At 45.2% G+C, this 25,751-nt stretch overlaps 1 protein-coding gene across 1 annotated transcript in view; it reads left to right on the top strand.

Moving 5' to 3' along the window:
• Window positions 1-25,751, top strand: part of SHISA6 (shisa family member 6) — a gene marked incomplete at its 5' end in the record, with an annotated part of 259,822 nt that overhangs the window by 114,797 nt on the left and 119,274 nt on the right. The window lies entirely within an intron of this gene.

The following is a 25,751-nucleotide window of genomic DNA, read 5'->3' as shown; positions in this document are numbered from 1 at the left end:
AATGAGGAGAAACCAGAAAAGACACTGGAAAGTGAAAGAGTGGACATTCTGTGGGGTGGAAGCAGAATCACAGAGGAACCAGTGCAGCCCGAGGGGAGACAGAGTGGCTTCCTCTTGATGTGACGTGGTTTCCTCTAGGCTAGATCTTCCCAAGTCTGTCTTTTCTAAAGCGCATGCTCAGTCACTCAGTCCGACTCTTTGTGACCCCACGGACTGTAGCCCGCCTGGCTCTCCTCTGTCCATGGAATTTCCCAGGCAAGAATACTAGTTTGTATTACCATTTCCTTCTCCAGGGATCTTCCCAAACCAAGGATCGAAACCTCAACTCTAGCGTCTCCTGCATTGGCAGGTGGATTCTTTACCACCGAGCCACCTGGGAAGCCCCATTTTCCAACACATGGGTAACGATTGCAGAGAGTACCCTAAACTGCCAAGAGATGACAATATTACCAGCATGAACCTTGAAATTATCCCCAAATAATGGGGAGCAGAAAGACCTTTCTGAAGCTTTGGATAATTGTGAACCTAAGACTGTTTCTTTCCTTTCTGCCTGGAGTATTTTGAAATATTCAGTACAGTAGAGAAGGTTTGCCCCTCTAGTAATAATTATTATTCTAGTAATGACTTATCAAAGAAGTGTAAAATGCTCTGTGCTTTATATGCGTTTGTGCATTTAACTTCAAATTCCTAACATCCTTATGAGGCCAGCAGCATTCCCATTTTATGGATGAGGATATCTGAGGCTGATGGTTTGTCCAGAGCCATATGGCCTGTGTCAGAGCCAGGCTGAATTTTTGGAAGTCTGTGTTTTTACCACCTGTCTATTATTGAGACATGTCTGGGGTATGTGAATATAAATCTATTCTCATTGATAACTTCTAGGATATACACACTAGTTTGCACCTTAAATTGCTTTCCCATTGGGAGATAGAGTCAGAAAAAAAATGATAGCCCCCCACCCTGCAATTCTTGCCTCTCCAGTTGGCTCCTTTTGCTCTGTGTGTGGGGGACACATGGGTCTCTCTTGCATGTTTCAGAAGAGGTGGAGTCCCTTGAGCAGAGGGAGGAAGCATGGCTTTCCTAGAAGCATGATTGAATGAATGGAACCCAAAGAATATTTAGGTTCTGTCCTAAATCACTGGTGAGTCATGCTGGGGCTTTGTATAATTATTGAACCTCTCTGAGACTGTTGATTCATCTGCAGAATGGAGATAATATTAATGTGGTCTTTAAATATTTTCTCTAGATAATAAAAGGCATTCATTGCCAATGTCTTTATCAGAAAGGCCACCTGATAAAACTCTATAAGATGTTAGAGGTTTTCAGCATCCTTCCATTGACCCTTACTAATCTGGATGCACTCAGAAGCTCAGTGTTTTTGCTGAGAGAAGTCAAGAGTCAGAGGGGAAAACAGACCCCATCACCCCATGGCTAAGTCACTGCCTATAAATCTGCATTGTGATAACAAAAGAGACCCTGGTGGTCCAGTGGTTAGGACTTCCCCTTCCAATGTAGGGGGTGTGGGTTCGATCCCTGGTCAGGGAGCTAAGATTCCCATGTGCCTCGTGGCCCCAAAACCTAAAAAAAAAAACATGAAACAGAAGCAGTGTTGTCACAAATTCAATAAAGACTTTAAAAATGGTTCACATCAAAAGAAATTTATTTTAAATATGAAGAGAGAGTCTGAGTGATTTACAGATTTCTCGGTTGACCTCTGCATCTCTCCTAATCTCCTAAAAGGTTTGGGACATCTTAGGAGTCTTCCCTGCCTGGATCCTTTGCCCCTTCTCCCCAGGCCTGCTTCAGATCTCCTCTTGGCCAGGGTCCTGGCTTTCAATGAGACAGAACTGAAATGGTGTCAAAGTCAGAGATGGGAAGTTTTGGTTAGATGCTGGGCATCTTTCCAAGGGGATTACAGCTAGCACATCTGAAGAAAAAATAAGTGGCACACTGGGGTCTCCTGAAATAGAAATCCACCTCTGTACCTTCCTAGGTACAGAGGAAGCCATGGGCTGCGTGGGTATTGGGGAGAGCTCTGATCTGGGAATGTGCGGATTTTTGTCACAGCTGGCAATGACCTTGGACTGTTTGTTCTCCCTCCCGAGCCCCAGTTTCCTCGTCTGTAAATCTCGAGGCTAGAAAAGGTGACCTTGAACCCTCCTCCAGTTCTAAGATTCCCTGATTGTATCCTGATGGCTGGGGGAGGAGGAGGGCTTCATCCTTCTAAAACCCCTGAAAATTAATGCCACCACCAGTAAATACTCTCACTCTCTTACTCCCTTGGTGAATAATTAGGATGCACTAGAGATATGGTTTTCAAACTTTTATTTTTGAGCCATGTGATGCTTTCTTTAAAAAAAAAAAAAACCTAAAACATATATAATATACAAGAGAGTAATATACAAGAGAGCACAGCAAAGCCCACCTACTGCAGTGGATAAAGTTGACCTAGAGTTTGCCCTTGACAAATATAGAGACCTCTGCAGAGTATATGGGGCTTCCCTGGTGGCTCAGACAGTAAAGAATCTGCCTGCAATCCAGGAGACCTGGGTTTGATCCCTGGGTCAGGAAGAACCTCTGAAGAAGGAAATGACTACCTGCTCCAGTGCTCTTGCCTGGAGAACCCCATCGGCAGAGGAGCCTGATGGGTTGCAGTCCATGGGAGTGCAAACAGTTGGACACGACTGAGCGACTAACACTTTCACTTCGCACGGTGTACATATTGATGTTTTTTGTTTGTTTGGTTTGGTTTCAAGCACAAAGTACCAGTTTTCTTAAATACAAACCAGCAAAATTGATGATTCAGAGGACATTCATCTGAATGAAAATGGTTCTTTTATGAATGACTTTCTGTAAGATTTCTCATTAATGCCGTGGTGGTTGTTATAGTTTAGTTGCTCGGTCGTGTCCAACTCTTTTGCGTCTCCATGGACTGTAGTCTGCCAGGCCCCTCTGTCCATGGGATTCTCCAGGCAAGAACACTGGAGTGGGCAGCCATTCCCTTCTCCGGGGGGTCTTGCCCACCCAGCGACTGAGCCTGTGTCTCCTGCATCGGCAGGTGGATTTTTTCACCACTGAGCCACCTGGGAAGCCTAGTGCCATGGTTACCAACCTGTATTCTAGGTTCTGCCCCCACCCCCACCCTGCTTGCGATTCTCTTTCATCTGTATTTGATGAGAATCCCTTGTTTTCCTAGGGCCCAACGATAATAGGATGAAAAGCACCAATCCAAAAGTCAAGGTCGGGGGTTCGTTTCCAAAGTTGTCTACCAATGTGACCTTGACAATGCCTCTTTCCCCTCTCTCTGGTTTACGTTTCTTCTTTTTTCCAATGAGCATATCGGGCAAGGTGGTTCCCATACTCTTCTGGCAATCTGGAATTGCTTACCTCAGCCTTCATAGCTGTGAACACCTGGCCTTCACCAGCTGGGCCGCACACCTGGCCCCCTCCCCAGGTCTCCGAGCTACAGTCAGCAGAGGGAAGACTCCAGAGGGGAAATCTTCGGGTTTGCCTGGAGTATTTACCAACAGCTCCGCTAACTGCACAGACTCTGGAGGAAACAACCCCCATGCGCTTATGTGAGCAAGCACTTGAATTGTCACATAAAACAAAGCATTCCCAGTAGCTGTTCTCCAGAGACTTTTAAACTAGTAAATAGTCATTGTCAGTTCAAGCTGCAGTTAGACCTGGCGTGCCCCCAGTTTACACTGGTAGAACGAGCTCAGAGAAACTTTATTCACTCAACCAAAGGTGACTGCATGGAGAAACACAGGCCTGAGGACTCTCAGCCCCAGATCTCTCGTGGACCCGTGGGTGTGGGCTCTTGGGAACTAGAAGAGCCCTAGAATTTCCTGGAGGAAGAGCTCTTGAGCCAAATAGTAAAACTCAGCTCTCTGCAGTCCTGCCCTTGACTCTCTCTGTCCTGAGGTCAGCTTGAGGTACATGCAGAACAAGAGGACCCCAGGGAGTTCCCTGCAGGGGATAAAGGAAAGACCATGGTCTTGACGTGAGTAGCAGCTCCCAAATATTGAGGCTTATTGGTGCAGAGAATCAGACAAAACGATTGACACACAGGATCTCGTTTAATCCTCACCACCCTCCTGCTAGGTGGGTATTAGTGTCTGTGTTGGATAAATGCCTTGTCATTTACACAAGGAAAAGTGGCCCCCCTCACATCCTGGCCCTTATACTTCTTTGTATAAATGACATTCATTTTTTTTTCATATGAGGAAATACAAAGAGAAAAACAAAGAATGGCCCATGATTGCATTCCCTAATACCAGATAACCTCTGTCAATAGTACAAAAATAAAAATAACACGTATACGTGTTTAGGAAATTCAGACAGTAAAGGAAGTGATAAGGCTCAGAGGTAGGGACTTTCCTGTTGGTCCAGTGGCTGAGACTTTGTCTTCCAATGCAGAGGATACAGGTTCAATCCCTGGCCAGGAAGCTGAGATCCCACATGCCTCGTGGCCAAACAAACAAACAAACAAACAGAAAGAATATTGTAATGAATAACGATGTTAAGAAGTGGTCCATATTAAAAAAAATCTTTAAAAAATTCAAAGGTAAAGACATTCCTTCCTTCCAAACTGTCTCCCCAAAGGAAAGAAAGTTTTAGTATTTTGGCTTCATGATTATTTGCAGAAAAAAAAATTTTTAGTATAAAGCAGCCTACCTGGAATGGGTCTCTATATAGACTCTCTGTGTATAGTATTTTCATTGTTACTTTGTTGTGTTGTTGTCCTTTAGTGGCTAAGTCAGCTTTTGGGATCCCATGGACTGTAGCCCTCCAGGCTGCTCTGCCCATGGGATTCCTCAGGCAAGAATACTGGAGTGGGTTGCCATTTCCTTCTCCAGGGGATCTTTTCTTGCATTCGCAGGTGGATTCTTGACCACGGATCCACCTGGGAAGCCCATTATAAAAAAGGAATGATACTGAAACATTGCCCTCCCCTTTGGGTTTTTTTTTTCCTCCACTTTTTGTACCTTAAAGCTCTTCGCACGTCGGCATGTAATGCAGCCCTCCCTTATCCTTTTTAACAGCTATGTACTATGTACTCTTCTATCCCTTGGCTGATTCCGCCTGTTGACAGAAACGACTGTAATCAGTGCTTCACAGTCCTACCTGGGGCTTCACTGGTGGCTCAGTTGATAAAGAAGCTGCCTGCAATTCAGGAAACCCGGGTTCAATCCCTGAGTCAGGAAGATCCCCTGGAGAAAGAAATGGCAACCCATGCCAGTACTCTTGCCTGGGAAATTCCGTGGCAAGAGGAGCCTGGTGGGCTATAGTCCATAGGGTCACAAGAGTCAGACACGACTTAGTGACTAAACCACCACCACTTGTCTAGTCTAGTTCATATATTATGGAAAAACTTGAGAGCATACATGTAGGGGAAATTCCTAGCACCGAGATACTGAGTCAATGGCCTGTCCTTCAAAGAGACATCACTAATTTATCCTCCCACTGGCAACAATGAGAGAGCTCATTCCCCTGGTACTGAGTCCCCTTGAATGCTTCAGTTTTGCATTGAATGCTTCAATTTTGCCAAACTGATTTGTGTATTTTTAAAAAGATAGCTTATGTTTGGATTTGCATTTTCTTAATGGTGAAAGTGAAAGTCACTCAATCGTGTCTAACTCTGCAACCCCATCGACTGTACAGGCCATGGAATTCTCCAGGCCAGGATACTGGAGCGGGTAGCCATTTCCTAAGGCCACTAAGGAAGCCCAGTTAATGATGAGTTAGGGTTAATCACATTTTTATATCTCCATTGACTTTTAAATCTTTTGGCGGGGAGGGATTAGGGTAATTTCCTATTCATATTCCTTGTTCATTTTCCCTAGTATATTTTTATTATTATCATTATTGTTGGTGGTTATGATTATAGTAATGCTCAAAATTCTCCAAGCCAGGCTTCAGCAATATGTGAACCGTGAACTTCCAGATGTTCAAGCTGGTTTTAGGAAAGGCAGAGGAACCAGAGATCAAATTGCTAACATCCTCTGGATCATCGAAAAAGCAAGAGAGTTCCAGAAAAACATCTATTTCTGCTTTATTGACTATGCCAAAGCCTTTGACTGTGTGGATCACAAGAAACTGTGGAAAATTCTGAAAGGGATGGGAATACCAGACCACCTGACCTGCCTCTTGAGAAATATGTATGCAGGTCAGGAAGCAACAGTTAGAACTGGACATGGAACTACAGACTAGTTCCAAATAGGGAAAGGAGTACGTCAAGGCTGTATATTGTCACCCTGCTTATTTAACTTCTATGCAGAGTACATCATGAGAAACGCTGGGCTGGAAGAAGCACAAGCTGGAATCGAGATTGCCAGGAGAAATATCAATAACCTCAGATATGCAGATGACACCACCCTTATGGCAGAAAGTGAAGAGGAGCTAAAAAGCCTCTTGATGAAAGTGAAAGTGGAGAGTGAAAAAGTTGGCTTAAAGCTCAACATTCAGAAAACGAAGATCATGGCATCCGGTCCCATCACTTCATGGGAAATAGATGGGGAAACAGTGGAAACAGTGTCAGACTTTATTTTTTGGACTCCAAAATCACTGCAGATGGTGACTGCAGCCATGAAATTAAAAGATGCTTACTCCTTGGAAGGAAAGTTATGACCAACCTAGATAGCATATTAAAAAGCAGAGACATTACTTTGCCAACAAAGGTCTGTCTAGTCAAGGCTATGGTTTTTTCAGTGGTCATGTATGGATGTGAGAGTTGGACTGTGAAGAAGGCTGAGCACCAATGAATTGATGCTTTTGAACTGTGGTGTTGGAGAAGACTCTTGAGGGTCCCTTGGATTGCAGGGAGATCCAACCGGTCCATTCTAAAGGAGATCAGTCCTGGGTGTTCTTTGGAAGGAATGATGCTAAAGCTGAAACTCCAATACTTTGGCCACCTCATGCAAAGAGTTGACTCATTGGAAAGGACCCTGATGCTGGGAGGGATTAGGGGCAGCAGGAGAAGGGGATGACAGAGGCTGAAATGGCTGGATGGCATCACTGACTCGATGGACATGAGTTTGAGTAGACTCTGGGAGTTGGTGATGGACAGGGAAGCCTGACGTGCTGGGATTCATGGGGTCACAGAGAGTCTGAGCGACTGAACTGAACTGAACTGATGATTATTGATGGGCTTCCCAGATGGTGCCAGTGGGTAAAGAACCTGCCTGCCAATGCAGGTAGATGTAAGAGATGCGGGTTTGATCCTTGAGTTGGGAAGATCCCCTGGAGGAGGGCATGGCAACTCACTCCAGTAATCTTGCTTGGAGAATCCCCATGGACAAAGGATCCTGGTGGGCTACAGTGGTCCATAGGGTTGCAAAGAGTCAGACATGACTGAAGCGACTTAGCACGCAGGCACGCAGGATTATTGATATGATGGAGCTTTTTGTAACCGAAGGGAACCCCTTTCTCACACATTAGACCGTAGGATATTACATGTGTTTTGATGTTGGTCTGTGGCCTGTTTTCTGTGAAGAAGATCAGCAGTGGCTACAGAGCAGGGTCCCAGACAGCACGGTCAAACTTCCTTCCAACTTGCCAGAGACCAGCTCCCCCATCTGTTCTGAGCAAAGCAATCCTTTGCAAGCAGGCTCTAACAATGGAGCACTGTTCCCCTGATAAAGGAAGCTGCTTCTGGTTTTATTTTATCACAGTAATATATTTTATTGCCCCATTTGCATACCAGATTTTCCAGGGCAACTCCAGTATTACTCAAATTTATTTCTGTCAATAAAGACAATTTGTTAAATGTTATGTATAATCTAATTCATCAGTCTTTTCTTAATGAATTTCTGTATTTGTGTACTGTATAGATTATAAATAAGCACATCCATGACTTTAGACATTCTATAGTTTTACTTCTTGCTTGACAGATTTCATCATTAGGCAGCTTTTTTCCTTCTCCTAGTGAAGACTGGAGGGTATTTTAGTCTCTGAGTTCCTAAAAACTGGAAACTCTTTGTTTCCTTTATTGTTGGAGAATAATTTGGCAGTGAATTAAATACTTGGGCAACAGTTCCATCTTTGTATCTATCCATCGTCTATATAATCTGTGTATTCATCCATCATCCATCAATGTGTCTATCTATAGCTATCTTAGAAACAAAATAAAATAATTATTTGAGTCAGACATGTCCACAGAAGTATCTGGGTTCCTAATATCAGTATTGATCACATCCAAGAATTTCTTGGTACTTATATAACACTATATATGCATATATTTAAGCAATGTAGTGGTGTGTTATATGTTTTATTTTTTAATTTATTTTTAATTGAACAATAATTGCTTTAGAATGTTGTATTGGTTTCTGGTGTACAACAGCGTGACTCAGCTATAAGTATACATATATCCCCTCCCTCTCACACCTTCCTCCTGCCTCCCCTATCCCATCCTCTAGGTCATCACAGAGCACCAAACTGATCCCCCTATATTATACAGCAGCTTTGCATCAACTATCTGTTTTACACATGGTAGTATATTTATGTCGGGGTTTCCCAGGTGGCTCAGTGGTAAAGAATCCACCTCCCAAGGCAGGAGACACAGATTTGATCCCTGAGCCCGGAAGATCCCCTCCTGAAGGAAATGGTAACCACTCCAGTATTCTTGCCTGGGAAATCCCATGGAGAGAGGAGCCTGGTGGGCCACAGTTCATGGGCTGCAAAAGAGTCAGACACAACTGAGTGTCTGAGCATACAGCATATGTGTCGATGCTCTTCTCTCCATTCATCCTGGGCAGGAACAGAGATGCAGACATAGAGAAGGCACTTGTGGGTGCAGCAGGGGAGGAGAGGGTGCTGCAGGTTTAAACCTCTCTCTCTATGATGTCATCCTGTTTACCTTCAGCTAGTTGCGTGTGGTTCTTAACACTGCAGCTAAGAATGCTCCATGTTAATGCTTAGAGCTCTGGTTCATTTCAGCTGTGCAGAGTTGAATAAGGTTACATTATATGAATATACCTCGAGTTGACTCATTGGAAAAGATTCTGATGCTGGGAGGGATTGGGGGCAGGAGGAGAAGGGGACGACCGAGGATGAGATGGCTGGATGGCATCACTGACTCGATGGACATGAGTCTGAGTGAACTCCGGGAGTTGGTGATGGACAGGGAGGCCTGGTGTGCTGTGACTCATGGGGTCGAAAAGAGTCAGACACAACTGAGCAACTGAACTGAACTGAACTGATTTATCCCAAGTGTTCTTTCCCCAGTTTATCTTTATTAGAAACAATATTGCTCACGAGCATCCTTGCATGTATCTCCTTATGCACACAGTTGAGGATTTATCTCAAGCACAGACCTGAAGGTGAAATTGCTGGTTCTATGGTGCATCTATCACCAACTTTATTAGCCATCACCAGGGTTCCTTCCAAAGCACTTGCACCAGTTTACACTCCCACCAGAAGTGTGCAAGAGTTCTTGTTTCTGCCTCTACATGCTCAGAGTCCCAGGAATTTTTATTTTTGCCAGTCTACTGAGTGCTAAATGTTACCTCATTATGGTTTTAATTTGAATTTCCCTGATTACTTTTGAGATGGAACACCACTTTATGCATAATGGACCTTCTAATTTTCTCTTCTGTGACTTACCTTTTCATCTCTTTGGCCTGTTTTTTTTAATTTTTTTCCTATTGAGTTGTTTTACTTTCTTATTAAATTGAAGTTATTTGTGTATTCTGGATATTAATATAAACATACGTTTCTACCCATTGACTTATAGTTTCATGATTGCTTTTGAAGTATCATAGTTTAACTCTTTCTGGTTTATGAATGAGCACAGATTTTATTTTCATTACTGGTTAATACAGAAGTCTCAAATTGTTAAAGTTCAATAAAAAGAAGTGTACCTTTGCTTTTAGAAGGTTATTTAACCAGAAACAGAGCCAGAAAAAGGAACAAACTCAACAAAGCAAGAAAAAACACTTCTTGAATTTTTTTACTGAGGTATAATTGATATACAAAATTATATTAGTATTTGACATTTGTATATAATACACTGCAAAATGATCTTTATAGTAAGCCTAGTTACCATCTGTCACCGTGCAAACATAATACAATATTATTGACTACATTCCCCAGGCTGACCTGTATACCCCCATGATTTATTTATTTTATAACTGGAAGTTTGTGCTTCTCCATCTCCTTCATCCATTTTGTCTCTCCTCCATCCTCTCCTGTCTACTGAAATAATGGTCTCAAAAGTCTTTAAAAGGTTGCTTCACTTTCTGTAGGTTTAGTGTTTTATGAAGTTGGTTTGCATTTCTCCCTTTTTTTCTAAATGGCATTTCACTAGTGAATATATCTAGATATCGATCTTCTAATATATGTCTGATATTTGAGTAAAGATTAAAGTCTTCTATCTGCTCAAAAAAAGTCTATTAACTTTTAATTATTGCTTCTGAATTATCCCTTCTGTTTCTCTCCTGGGCATCTTATTTTAAATAGATAGTAACTTCTAGAATTGTCCTTTTTTTTCTCCTCATCTTTTCTCCTATCTTGTCTCTCTCTCCTTCCCCACTGAGTACGCAGTGTGTCTGTCTCATTGGAATTGACTTCACCAACCTCTTCAGTATCCATACTCTCATTCATATTTACAACTCAGGCAAACTGTCTAGGTTACTTTGTTTCACTCCCATAGCTGTGGGTGGAATTTAACCAATGCAAAATTCTCATAAATTTTATTGAAGTCATTCAGATATTACCTCATTTTCCCCCTCCTATTTTTTATAGCACATCTCTTTTACAGAGAAACTTTCTGTTTACTCAAAGCTACTTTCTTTTAAAAAAAGAAAAAATATATATATACATAACTTATTTACTTCGGCTTTGCTGAGTCTTTGTCGCTGCATGTAGGCTTTCTCTCACTGTGGGGGCTCCTCTTGCCGAGCACGAGTTGGGGGTGTGCAAGCTTCAGTAGTTGTGCACGGACTTAGCTGCCTGGAGGAAAGTGGCGTCTTTCTGGACCAGGGATACAATCTGTGTCCTCTGCCTTGGCAGGTGAATTCTTAACCACTGGACTACCAGGGAAGCCCCACCTTTGTGGGACCTGATGGGGGGCTGTGTGTGTGTGGTGCTGACACGTGGATGTGTATCCACACTACTTGAGTATGCTCACAGAGCGCCCCCTAGCCTCTACTCGGAGCTCTGCTGGGTATAGGGCCATTTCTTCGGAACTGCAACTTGGGCAAAATTTGTGCTGCTGTGGCCTTCTACCTTGATGCTCAGCATCGTCATGGGGTCAAGCATGGAGTCAAGGTTGCAGAGAAGATAAGCGATTCCCCTGGGTCCTGGCTCACGTCTCAGAGAAGAGTCACATCTACACTTGTTCAGACCGAGGGGTGAGCTGGCTTGGGGAGGGCTATAGAAAGATTGTGGATGTAGAGATGGGTACACGTGGTTGGGATCCAGGGTCTGCCACTGCCTAGCTCCATGAACTTAGAAAACTGACCATTGTTACACAGGGCTCTTGTGAGGAGGAAATGAAGCCAGGTGTGCCAGAGAGAACTGACAAGGGGTTTGGATTCAGAAGATCAGGATGCTGTGTGGAAAATCTAAAAAGAAATGCTACAAATGAACTTATTTACAAAACAGACTCACAGACTTAGAGAATGAGTTTATGGTTGCCAGGGGGGAAGGCTGAGAGGGGAGAGATAATTAGGGAGTCTGAGATGGTCATGTACACACTGGTATATTTTAAATGGATAACCAGTAAGGATCTACTGTGTAGCACAGGGAATTCTGCTCAATATTATGTGGCAGCCTGAATGGGAGGGGAGTTTGGAGGAGAATGGATACATGCATATGTATGGCTGAATCCCTTAGCTGTTCACCTGAAACTATCACAACGTTGTTAATTGGCTATAGTCCAATACAAAATAAAAAGTAAAAAAAAAAGAAGACTGGGATGCTAGTGATGGCTCAGTCATCTTCCAACTTCCCACCCTTGGCCTCAGTTTTTCTACCAATAAAATGGGAGAATAATATTTTAATAATATAGAACTTACAATGCAGTAATGATTAAAACTTTAAGAAAAGTGTGTATGAATGATCTTTGTAAACTGCATAATGCTACAGAATGTTTGCTGTTGTGTCACACAGATGAAACCATGTTTTCAGAGGCTCTGTCCCTCTGTCTGGCCCACAGTAGGGATTGGGTGATTGAGTTGGCTTTCAGTCAGCTCAGCCCCAAAGCAGTAAGCAGCACTTAGCCCTGAGGGACCTTGTTCCAGCTGACAGATAATGATTTCAAGTAGCAAAGGTACTGTTTTATGTGCCATCTCTCTCGGTATTGTTTATCAAAAATCTTATTTATAAGGAGCACAAAAATAAACCAAACTCTGAAGGATGTATCAGAGGTTCTGAATTAACAAGGTCCAAATTTATGAGGGCTCTGAATTGCTACTTCCATTTCTTACTCTTCTGTTGTTGGGAGGGGCAGTTGGGGGAAGTAACTTGTTACAGGACAAGGGTCCCCCTCTTCTTGGGGTTTGTACTGTACCCCTCCACACTCCCTTGTCCTTCTCTCCTTCATCCCTCAATGAAGCTGCATTTTTCTGGGATGAGAGTTGGGTTTCTGGAGTCGTGACATGGCTTGGGATACGGGCAGAAGCCTCTTAGTTCAGCTCCAATAATTCTTTTCTATAAAATTCTGGGTTGTGACTACAGTCTTTTACAGCCAGAAAGTTCCTTGTGGAAAGCTGTGTGCCCCAAGGAAGGAGGTATTTATTCAAGAGTGGAGGATGTATGGGAGACAGTGGTAAAATTCTTTTATATTCCTGATACACTTGGATTACAGATCTCAGAGTCTGGACCTTGGACTCAAGGTCCAGCAGCAGTATCATCAGGGTGACCGGACAGAAATGCAAGCTCTTGAGGCCCCTCCCAGATCAACTGACTCAGAAATTCTGGGGGTGGGGCCCAGCAGGCTTTAACCTGCACTCCTGTTTTTTCTGATACACACTCAGGGTTGAGACCCTCTGATCTGGGAGAAGGAAGAAACTGGTCCAGCCAGACTCCGCTCTTCAGAGGAAGGGTGCTGGAGTCCAGGACCTAAATAGAGGGTGGGGCAAGGCACCCACGAGGACTCCAGGAAATGCCCACTGCGCCGCCCCCCCCCACCCGCCATGAGCAAACTGAACCTCGGTTGTTTATACGTTTACTCTAGGGCAGTGGTTCTTCCCTGTGTGAAAATGTTAGTCACTCAGTCGTGTCCAACTCTTTCCAACCCCATGGACTGTAGCCCACCAGGCTCCTCTGTCCATGAAATTCTCCAGGCAAGAATACTGGAGTGGGTTGCCATTCCCTTCTCCAGGGGATCTTCCCGACCCAGGGATCAAACCCAGGCCTCCCACATTGCAGACAGATTCTTTATCATATGAGCCACATGAGAACCACCTGGAGGCCTCCTTAAAGAAAAAAAAAAAAAACCCTCCTGATCAACTGAACCAGAATCCCTGAAGCAGTGTTAGGACATCGGTATTTTTAAAAGCTTCTGGATGAATCCAACATGCACCCATTTTTTTGATACCTAATGCAGAGGATGCATGGCTAAGAAAAAATGTGATTTAGGTTATCTACATTTATTTTACATTTTTCCATTAGGAATGTATTTCACCTACTTATATTATAATGACATGCTCATTATAGGAGAAAACTTGGAAAATACTGAAAAGCTGAAAGGAGAGAAGAAATAAAACTCGTGTTCCAACTATCTAAAGGTGGTAGTCGGTATCAGTGTGTTTTCTTTCAATCTTGTTTTTTGTTGTTGTTGTTTTAAACTACACTGGTTTGCATTTTTTACAGAATTGTGGTCATACTTACTATAGTATTTTCTTCCACTTTTTTACTTAACTTTACATCTTAGGTAGTCTTCTCAGTGTTTAATTGTTAAGTACAGTTTTTAACATGGTCTTATGGCAACATGACATATATGTGGCTTTCTCCACTTTCACATGTATATACTTCAAGATGGCATTTAGAGAGGTCTTTCTTTATAATACCTGTACTTCAGGGGTACTGTGAAATCCTACATCAAATGTCAAAAGCAGAACAGTAACTATTTTTCTCTTTGCATGTCTTCTCCCAGGGTCTAAGACTTTTCTTCACCCCAACCTCACAGGTAGATGGAGAGAGGAGGCTGACGAGGGATAAAATCTTACTGCAGAAAGTTGAAAGAGAAAAGCACATAAATATTTTCCCAGTGTTTCAGAGCCACCGCCCTACTTGTCAGCCTCGGTGACGTTGGATTTCTCCTAAGCCACAAGGCTATAGTACATAGGATGAGGTATGATTCATAAACAGACACATCCATAGAGCATTTCAATCAGAACCACATTTCTATGCTTCAGGAAGAAAGAAACCAAAGGAATAAGACAGGAAAAAGAAAGAAGGAAGCTGGGACAAAGCAAAGGATGGTAGGACAAGTTCAGTTCAGACTGAAGTGCTGATGTGCTCAGTCAGAAATGCCAAAGTCAAGCCCTTTCCCCCACCTCTGCTTTCAACATAAGCTTCCCAGAACTTTCTTCTTTGTTGCAGTTCTATGTGCGTGTTTGTGTGTGTGTGTGTATATATATGTGTGTGTATATATATATATATACACACAATATATATGTGTATATATTTAAATTTTAATATATAGAGTATGTAATATATATTATATATGGCATACTTCATATATATGTTATATATTTATAATATATATTATATATAAATTTATAAAATAATATTTTATATATATATATATATCTTCCTTGATTGCTTCTACCTTCTGACTTAGCTGCTGATTTGAAACTAAGTTCACCGCCATTGTTGAGTGAACTGGAACAGCAGTGTTTGTCTTCTTGTTGGTGTCATGGATGCGCCAGGTAATTCTGCCCCGTCTTCTTGCAGGACATTATGGGAAGGATGCTTACCGAAGTGGAGGACCTGATCTCCATAACTTCATCTCATCTGGATTTGTCACATTAGGAAGAGGACACACGAAGGGTACAGTGGAAACCATTTTTTACTAAAATACAGAGGTTGCCTAGGGAACCCCGATCTGAAAGGCGAAGATGGTGTGGAGGCCGGAGGCTGGTCCGGGACAGGATAAGTGGGGTGGTTCCGTGGCTGCTTACCCTGATGACATGCGTGGCTTCACAGGTGTGACTTTAGAAGGCAATAATAGACTCCCAAGAGGCATGCGTCCTGCCCCGCCCATGGCGTGGAGCAGGGACACAGATGCCCGTGGCTCCCCGTGGCAGGGGACCACAGGCCGCATGCCGGGAAACACTGCTGACGGATGCAAAGTGTTCCTTCTCCTCTTGGCTATTATTCCTCTTTCGTTTGAAAGCCACATTTAATACATCGATGTCAACATTCTGTCCTGGGGGGTGTTGAAGCCGGCATGCATGTCGAGAGTTTCAGCATCCTAAGTGTGTCTATGTAAACTCTCCGTGATGGGGACACGAAGGTAGAGGTTACACAGACCTTCCAGCCACAAGCTGAACTCTAACGTGGCATTTCTGCTGAGCTGCTTTATGACCTAGCCGACAGCTTGCAAAGCATCTGTGCAGGGGGTGTGGCATCCTCGATCCTGTCTTTTGTTTCAACAGAGTTCTACTAGTCTTGTGAGCATCCTGTCATACCAAGAGTAACTGGATCCCCAGCCCTTTGATTACCTTCCTAACACCTGTGTACTGTGATAGACAACTGTGAATTCTGTTGTAGGGATGGTGTATCCCTGTCTTCCCCTGAAATATGTGTTTGTTCCAAGTGTGAGTGAACAAGGAACTTTGCGATTTTTTTTTCTTACATTCCGTGCACCCAATTTTAAAATTCCCTATGTGATGTTTGTTCATCCTATAGAGAAAAAAAAAATCTGTATCTGTCTATGTATTTTCTGTTGTGTCTCTTTGTGTCTAAATAAAGTTTATTGAGGATTCAGGTGGCATTTGTGGCTACTGAGAGTTGCAGAATCAAATTGGGACCAGATAACTTGGGAAGGGGTTTTCCAGTAAAAGACACAATCCTGGACATCCTAGACACACTCATATCAACTCAAGACTGGGATGTGCGACCTCTGTGTCATCTGCTTTGGGATAAATACCCATCACTCTGAAAGAAATTAGAAGGGAGCATTTTCAACCCATAATAAACATTTCTTATCTCACATAGCTTCTGCGGGTCAGGAATTGGGGAGCAGCTCAATTGGGTGCTTGTGGCTCAGGGTGTCTCGTGAGGTTACATTCATACCTGCTTCCAAAGATGCTGCTCAAGCCCTATGCAACCTGCCTCGTGGATGGAGGGGCTGAGGTGGCGTGTGGGTGGTGGGTCAGTGAGACCCACGCGTCATGAGCACTTGGTGAGTGATGGCTCTTTCATAGAAGACACATGTTGCAATAGAGGAAGCCATAAAAAGAAGATGGGTCAGAAACTGACAGCACACTGTTAGTCAATTTAAAATGGTAATATATGTAAAGTATGTAATACATATATATGGCATACTTCATATATACGTTTAATTTTTTTTAAAAGAGAAGACAAATCAGGAGTTGGAGCATTTACTACAGATGAGTAGGGTCTGTCCTTCCAGAGAGGAAACTCAGCCTCCTTAGATAATTTTTCAAAGTCTGTCTTAATGAACACCCTCTCCTATTTGGGCGGTTTGGTTAAAGATCTCAAACAGGGTGGTTCTTTTTGAGTCTGCAAGAGAGAGCCTGAAGACTCTTTTCCAAAAGCCCCACATGACCATACTGTATTACTATGACCTCCACCAGGGTAGCCCAGGCCACCCCAGGCCTAGAGTCCTTCTGAGTGGCAGTGACAGCAGATACACCTGTGCCAACCCACACTGTCCTTGGTCCTTTCCACCCGCGTGTTTGTATGTGTGTGTGTTTGTGAAGAGAAAGACAGACCGATAGATTCTTTGCTGACAGATAGGAGCCTCAAAGTGAGTCCCCTTTGGAGGAGGCAGGCACTGTTGCCCAGGTCGGCACTTAAGCTGAGCACCTGCTGCATGCCAGCTACTCCTCTAGGCCTGAGGATGCAGCCGATAGACTTACGTGCCAGAGAGAGCACATCTACGAAGCATGTCAGGGAGTTAAAAGCTATGGGGCAAAATGAGGCAGGGAATGCAGGAAGAGCTGCAGTTGTTGAAAACATCCAGATGCTCGAGAATAAAAGTGGCATTTGAGCAAAGACCGAAGGACGTGAAAGGCCAAGTCCTCTGGACTTTGGGGGAGGGTCTCTCAGGTGGCGGGAACAGATGCCCACTGCCCCCACCCTACCAGCTGGCACAGGGATAGCTGTGAGGCTGGAGCAGATGGGGCCGGGCTATGGGCAGGAAGGGGTGAGGTCAGAGCAGGGCTGGACCACCCGGGGCCTGGGGCCCACTTGGGAATCTGGTTGCCACTCCAGGTGGAATGAAAAACATAACACTCGTGACCTGAGGCATTAGGAAGACGATGTCAGTGGGAGGACCGGGGTCTTGGCAGAGGCTGGGGCCGATGTGAATTCAGTCTGGCTTCATATTAAGTTTTAGAGGCTTCTTAATCAACCATGTGGACAAGTTCAGGGGAGACGTCCTGGCTGGGGATATAACCATGGGAGTTTCTGGTACAGGAAGCCGGACGCTGGATGACATGGGTTCCCCAGGGTGAGCGAGGCTTCCCAGGGGAGCAGAGGCTCCGGGAAAGAGATGAGGGTGGGAAGGTGAGGAGGGACCTGCAGAGGAGACCAGTCAAGAGCGGGCAGCCAGGAAGCAAGAAAAGCAGGGCTGGGTGGCATCTTGAAAATCAAATAGGGGAAAAAAAAATCCATGTGTCATCAGCTGTGATAAGGTGTGAGAGGTCAGAGGAGATGAAGCCTGAGAAGTGACCACAGTGTGACCCACAATGTGGAGGTCACTGTGAGCTTGGCAGGGGCGATTTGGGGAAGCCCTTCCTACTGATGGACGCGAGAGAGAATGAGTGATGCCTGCGTTGTGCTGCTACAGGATCTGAGCAGACTGAGTGATGGGAAGATGAGGTTCATTATGCTCGTCTCACTATTCGGGGAGATGTTTGAAATGTTCCCTAATAAAAGTTAAAAAGGGTTGTGAAAATAATCTTTTATTATTTAAAAAAGGGTGAAGAGGAAAAGGAGACTGCAGGAACAGACAACCCTTCAGAGTTCTCAAGTGAAGGGGAGTGGAGAATGAGGGAGGAAGCTAGAAAGGAGTGTGATGTAAAGAGAGTCTTCTTTTTTTTTGATGTGGGAAATCACAATACATGTGATATTCGTATGCTGATAGGAATGGTCCAGTAACAAAGGGCAAATTGATTATGCCGGAGTGGGAGGGATGTATTTCAGAAGTGACATCTTTAATAGGTGAGAACAAGTGGCAGCTGTTACCCGGCAGGGGAGGGGCTGGCCTTGTCTAGGAGCAAAATCCGCCCAGAGTCACAGACTTCAGGTGGGGTATTCAGTCACAGATGCACACAGATGCAAGTGGGCATATGTGATCCCTGCTCAGTGATTCACGAAGCAGGGTCATCCAGTGTATTAGGGTGACCAGACATCCCAGTTTGCCCAGGGCTGTTCCAGTTTTAGCTCAGAAAGGCCTGTGTCCTGAGAAACCCCTTCATCCAGGGCGGATGAGGTCAGCCCGTCTGGTTTCAGAGCATCTTCCACACCCATCTCTAGAGCTCGGAGAAGTGGGATGAGGATGCTGCTGCCTGGTGCTGGTACCCACACAGCCTCAGAGGCCTTAGGATCCCCCTCAGCAAGATGGAGACAAGGCCAGAGCCCTGTGGGGAGCATCCCAGACCCACGGAAAGACCCTGGATGCATTGCTTCATTCTGTCTAGATGGCATTCCCTGGGTCTAGGCTGGGAGTGGCCATTCCTGCCGCAGAGCACACTCTCCATTGGGTCTGAGGCAGAGAATAAGGCGAGGTGTGTAAATGGTTTGGGAGTGGGGGGGTGTTGGAGCCGGTGCTGAGATCAGAGCTGGAGAAGTAACCATCCTGATGCCAGTTTGGGGGTGCTCAGCAAGGAGGGCAGTGGCAGAGGTGGCACCCCAGCTGCTCAACCCCCAAATCCAAGGAGGAAGAGGAACAACGGCGGCTAGGGGCAGGGAGCTTGGAGGGAATCTAGAGGCTGGGCCAGTGGCACCTGCTCCCCAAGAAGAGAACAAGGCCAGATATAGGTTCTAGCACTCATAAAGGCACATGTGTCAGCCAGTGAGGAGTCTGGGCAAAAGGTCTACCAGGGCCAAAACATCAGGGCAGAGGCCTAGAGCCTTTTGATCAGCGTGATGGGTGGACACAGGAGGCATGAGCTTCCGGTGATGATGAGGTCTGAGGGGTAACAGTAGGGGTGGGTGACTGAATGGAGCGGCGGGTCAACTGCAGGAGTCCTGCTTTGGCTCTCTGGTTCTGGGTGGGCTTTGTGGTCCTCCACCCCCAGCACTGTTCTGCTGGGTTGTCTGCCCCCAGCCCTGGTCTGAGCCCCGCTGCTGGCCTGAACCCCAGGCACTCATGGGCCCACGCTCACCCCTCCCAGCAGCCCATTTGGGTGCTCCATGGTCACCTGTAACGCAAGGTTTGAAGTTAGATCTGCTCTTCTAGAAATGACAGAACAGGTGCATTGGCCTCTGCCGAACCAGAGACCACCACCCCCGCACCAGGATCTGACCACCCTGTGGACTGTGGCAAGGAGACCCCTGTGCCATTTGGCTCCAGAAATCCAGCTTAGATATTTCCACACTCTGGGGAGCCAGGGGAGCAAGTGGGCTTGACTACACCAAGGTGTTTGAGGGCTGGACTCCAAGAGCTCAGGAGGCGTCTGGTCGCCATGGCAACAGTGAGCTGGGAACTATAGTGAAAGCAAATGTAGGTGGGCCCAGCTTGCCGGAGACTGGCCTCTGAGAAGCCAGCACCACCCGGGAGTGTTCTGTCTTGTGCTTCTCCATAGGCTAGGGGGTCCAGGATGGAGTGGGAGGAGGCCAGAGAACCTCTGGAATTCTGGGCTGAGGGCAACAAAGCTCTAAGCTGCCTACTGATGGTTCTGATCCACTCTCTTGGTTTCCTCTGCCTGCTGACTCCTGATTAACCTCTGAACACTGAGAACCAGGCCTCGGTGTGCTCAGCTTTACTCAGTGGTACTTTGCTTGCTCCAGGTCCGCACACACAGACCACCTCTAAGCCTCACACTCAGGGAAATAAATGCATAGCATCAGTGTGCTGCTGTGTTTTGTCAGAATTGAGCCAACCTCACCTGGTGGCTAATTGGTCAAAATTGATTGCATCAGAAGCAAGGATGGATCTGCATGAATGTTGAATTTGGCACTCACCCAGTGAATCCCTTTCTCAACGTAACTGCTGTTCAGACAGAAGAAAAGAAAATAAGATGATGCAAAACCCAGGTGGTCCCTCTGAGAGCTGCTTGATGGACCACTTCCACGTGCAAACTTAGCCATTTTGCCTAAAGGCAGCTTTTCGACAGAACCGTCTTTTCCATGTTAGTCTTACTGACAAGCACACCCCTGACTCTCCAGGAAGAAGTAATGGCTGTATGTCCCTCCTCAGTGTGGCCCAGGACTCCCTCTCCACTGAGACTAGTTTTAGCAGCAGTTAAAGCCTTGCAAGTCAATCTGAGAAGCATGGTGCCCTGGGCCCACTTCCTGAGCTGCCCACAAGTCCACCTCTGAGGTGGGACTGCCCAGTTTACCACTGAGAGACTCACTCAAAGCATCAAGATGTCAGTCCACAAGTTTTCCATCCTTTTCAGGGCTGTTCTGGGCTTCCCTGGTGGTTCAGATGGTAAAGAATCCATCTGCAGTGCAGGAGATCTGGGTTTGATCCCTGGGTTGGAAAGATCCCCTGGAGAAGGTAATGGCAACCCACTCCAGTATTCTTGCCTGGAGAATCCCATGGGCAGAGAAGCCTGGTGGGCTATAGTCTATGTGGTCTCAGAGGGCTGGATATGACTGAGCAACTAACACTTTCACAAGAGCAGTTCTTAGGTTGAAAGTATCACCAATTCAAACTAACTTGCTAGAGGTGACACAGAGAAAGATTCCCATCTATCAGGCCATTGGCTGAGTCCTGGACTGTACATGTCTGTGTTTAATGCTTGCTTGCGGGCACCACAGTTGGCCCACGTCAGATGTGTGGCCAGTCCACTGGGACAGTCTGCTGGGCTGATGTAAGGAGAGGGGGGATGTTACAGAACCGAGGAGAAGGATGCACCGTGAATCTTGCCTTGGCAAGTTTCATCTCTTACCTGTAGGGTGTTCTCCAGGGAGAAGTAACCCATGTAGAACTAGGTCTTAGTCTCCACCAGTGGGGCAAGAGAGAAGTCTCACTGGTACACTGGGGTCAAGGAAACATCCCTCACTCCTCGGCTTCTGCCAGCCTGACTCCTTTTCTGCTCAAACAGGAGGAGGAGGAGGCATACAGGATGCCTTTAGCACCCCGCCTCTTAATAGTCTCTTTCAGCCTCACTGGGAGAAGATAGAAGGTCAAGGGGGCTTCTCCGGTGGCTGAGACAGTAAAGAATCTGCCTGCAGTGCGGGAGACTCAGGTTTGATCCCTGGGTCGGGAAGATGCCCTGGAGAAGGGAATAGCTACCTACTCCAGTGTTCTTGCCTGGAAAATTCCATGGACAGAGGAGCTGGCGGGCTACAGTCCATGGGGTTGCAAAGAGTAGGCTACGACTGAGTGACCTTGAGAGAGATCAAGTTCTTTGTTCGCAGAGGCCAGCTGGCCCAGCCAGAGGTCTTGCAGCTCTGGGCTCTGTTCTTATTTTTCCGTCTCCTGCTGGTGCCAGACCCAAGGTTTCTCTTGCCGTGACCCATAGCTCAAGATGACCCCAGGCCAGTACAGTCTCTTCCTGGCACTAGTCTTGGCACTGACCGGTCATCCAAGTTAGGAATCTCCCCTTCCCAGGAGCCAGCCCTTGGAAATGGCTTTCCTCCCTCTCTGCTGCTCATTGCCAAGAGTCTTAGGAACGCTGACAGCTAAGCTGTTGGGCTGTCCAGTCCTGGAAATGTGGTGGCAATGCTCTCTCTGCCAGCTGGAGTCTGTCACCAGGAGAAGATGCTTCTCAATCAACAGCTATCAGGACTTCAGGGCAACTGTATATTCCTAAAACTTGAGGACTACTAATTAGGGCTTTCCCAAGTGGCTCAGTGGTAAAGAATCTGCCTGCAATGCAGGACACTAGAGTTCGATCCCTGGAGGAAGAAAGATCCCTGGGTCAGGAAGATCCCCTGGAGGAGGAAATGGCAATCCACTCCACTATTCTTGCCCGGAGAATCCTATGGACAGAGAGCTTAGAGGGCCACAGTCCATGGGGTTGCAAAGAGTCAGATACGAATGAGCAGCTGAGCACGCATGCCCACACCTAAGCTTTGAGGGTGAGGCAAAAGGACCTCCTAAGACTCCAGTGACCTGCTCAGAAGTCTGAGTCATAGGGATTTATCCACTTCAATGAAACTTAAGTATTAGTTGAGCAAAGATAAGTACAATGGTGCCTGCCTTCCAGAAACCAGGTAGTGATTCTTGCCAAGCAAACAATTGAGAGGTGCCAAGAATCCTGATGCTGAGAAAAGCAGAAGGGGTTTAAAAGAGGAAACCATTGCCTCTGAATGAAGGAGTCCTAAACGGCCCCCTGTTGGAGACAGGAGTGGAGATGGTCCTTGCAGGGCCGGAAGAACGTGAGCCAAGACTGGGACAGGGAAGACAGTTTGTGCTTCTGGAACAAAGGCATGGATGTAGAAATGCCAGAGAGATGGTGGGTGATGATACCACAGAGGGGTCCAGAGGCCATAGCTCACCCCCATGGGAGTGCAGGAGAGTGATGGGCCATACCACACCTGTAGTGGGAGGCAGGAGAGTGATGGGGTCATAGCACATCTGTAACGGCACGGCAGGAAAGGAAACTAGAAAGGTTGGGGAGAGGCAGAGTCCTGAGCTTCCCAGGCACAGGATAGATACAGACCGAGTTCGAAATTCTAGCTGATGATCACTACCCATCCCCTTCCCCTCCTCCTTTCTCCTCTTCTGCCTTCAAGATTGGTGGATTTTTGCCAATATACAAGTGGATGAATGAATGAATGGATTGAAACAGCACTAACCTGGGGGTGGGGAGCCCTGAGATGTTGTTGCAGGTGAATGTGATCTTGGGGAGAATCGGTTTGCTTCTCTGCGCCTGCCGCTGCCTACCTGTAAACTTTTCTGCAAGATTCCCCTTTATTTTCTTGAGATTTTTGGAAATGCTGTTCCGGCGTTGCCTTGCTCTGTATGTTTTTTTTTTTTTTTAGAAACCTGATTTTTTTTGAAGCCTGACAGTTTATTCTTCTGATTTTGTAAGTTATCTTTTTGCTTGAAAGCCTTGATAATTTTTATTTTTGAAGTCTGTAAGTTCTTCAAGGACACCAGAGATGATCATGCTGAGTACATTTTCCAGGTACCTGTTGGACTGTCTTGATAGGTACCATCCAATCTTCTTTTAATTTAAAGAAAGTTTGGTTGAATTACACTTTTGTATATTAGTTATCTTCCACGGTTTTGTTTTTCTCTTGAATGGGTTCTAAATATAGGGACGCTGTTTTTCCTTTCCTGTCTTCCGATGCTGCCACATTCTATATGACTTGTTTTGCTTTCACTAGTTAATTTTTATTCTCTTGTTTGCCTTGTGCCTTTCTCATCCATGCCTTTAATAAGTTTTGTTTTGGCTCTCTTCTTTCCTAGGCATCTTGTACTTTAGTCTTCATTTTGTCTTTTTCTTTCACATCTTTCCTGTATTCAGTGAATTCTCTCTAAATTTCTGTCTCCCTTTTGCCACTTGTTTTTAATGTTTTGAAGTTCTGTTTCAAGGTTTTTTTTTTTTTTAAATAACCACAATGTGTTTTTAAATCTAACTCAGTTCAGAGTGTTGTGTTCAGTTTTCTTTTGCTTCATGTTTATTTTTGTGTGGGATTGGAAGAAAATTGTTATTAGCAGAGGTGTTTGAAGTCTCATCTTACGTTTTTTAACGGTAGATCCCTGTGTGTTTATTCCTATTCCTTCTGTTTTCTTTATCTGTTTGGCTGTACTGGATCTTAGTTGCAGCATGCAGGCTCTACTGCTCCAAGGCATGTGGGATCTTAGTTCCCTGACCAGGGATAGAACCGGAGTCCTCTGCATTTCAAGATGAATTCTTAACCATTGGCCCACCAGGGAAGTCTCTTACCTATTTTATGACTGGTGGAAGTGATCAGATTCCTATTGTAATGGTATCTTTTCTATTAGTATAGAAAATGCAATTTATCTAACAGATATTATTATTAGGAAGGAGATGAATGTCCTTAGATATTTTTGTTTCCTTTTGTCTTATAGGGCCCCATTCCCCCCTTGCTGTGGTTGTTCTCTTTATCAGCCAATCTCCAAAGATTCTTCCTTAACTTTTACCTTCTTCTCACCCAGATGCAATATTTCAGAAGACTGCCACTTTGAATTGCATGTAGCCAGTACCCTGACCTACCAGAACGTTTTTCCTGTGTTTGCATACTTAGGGTGAACTTTCTCATTTTGACAGGAGTTTTAGATCATTCCTAGGCTTGCTGCTATCTCCTCTGCTCTCTTTCATATAGTTTATTTTATTTCCAGGCTGACCTTGTTCACCACAAGGCTTGTAGAGGGGACTAGAAAGATAATTTGCCAAGATTTGTTACTTTTTCTTCTTTCGTTCAGTTCAGTCGCTTGCTCACTCGTGCCGTGGACTGCAGGATGCCAGGCTTCCCTATCCATCACCAACTCCCAGAGCTTACTCAGACTCATGTCCATCGAGTCAGTGATGCCATCCAACCATTTCATCTTCTTTTGTTAAATGTAATTTAAAATCTGGGCATGTTCTGGTTATGTTGAACACACAGCTAGAAATAACAGAGCTAGAATGAAGGCCAGGGCTCTTTGATTATGATGCTTTTGACTGTATTATACAACAGAGAGATGGAGAGGGTTTGTGGAATATCCTGGCAAATGCATAAAGCTACACACATGCAGCAAAGTCTTAGTTGATCAACCGTAGCACATGGCCTTATGTTGTATGTAATACAAGAATTACTTTCTGCTTTTGCCACTGACTGAGGAAAACCTAGCTGGTGATCATGAGTTCTATCTGATGTAGAACTAAATATTATGTCATTGACAATAGAATTCTGTTGTCACCCTAGAGAGGCAGATGAGGAGGATGGGGTGGGGGGGGCCACTTGCTCATTCAGTGTTTGCTGTGGCTCGCTGGTTCCACCCTCCAGAAGTTTCCCCATTTCCCATGATCTCTCCTGGTCATATCTGAAATGGGTGTGGAGGAATATGTCTTGAGAATGATCCAGCTTTCTTAGTCCACCATTTCCCAGAGAGAGTCAGAGGTCTCAAAGACTATTTAAAGCAGAGGTCTCCAACCTCTGGGATCTAACGCCTCATGATCTGAGGTGGAGCTGATGTAATAATAATAGACATAAAGTGCACAATAAATGTAATGCACTTGAATCATCCCCAAACCATCCCTCCACCCCCTCTAGGTTCATGGAAAATTGTCTCCCATGAAACCGGTCCCTGGTGCCAAAAAGGTTGGGGAAGCCTGGCTTAAGTAGAGGATCCCCGTCCCTCTAGTAGTTCACTCTGTAAGCAGGAGGTTTCTTACCTAATTGATTCACATCAACTCCAAGTGCTAGTAAACGTACATTGTTCTTGACTCTCAGTCCTCAGAAGTGCTGTTCCCTTTGCCCCA

The sequence above is a fragment of the Oryx dammah genome, unplaced genomic scaffold (assembly GCF_014754425.2).
Source record: "Oryx dammah isolate SB20612 unplaced genomic scaffold, SCBI_Odam_1.1 HiC_scaffold_8, whole genome shotgun sequence".
In the NCBI taxonomy this organism is placed as follows: domain Eukaryota; kingdom Metazoa; phylum Chordata; class Mammalia; order Artiodactyla; family Bovidae; genus Oryx; species Oryx dammah.
This window is presented reverse-complemented; position numbering and strand designations above follow the sequence as displayed.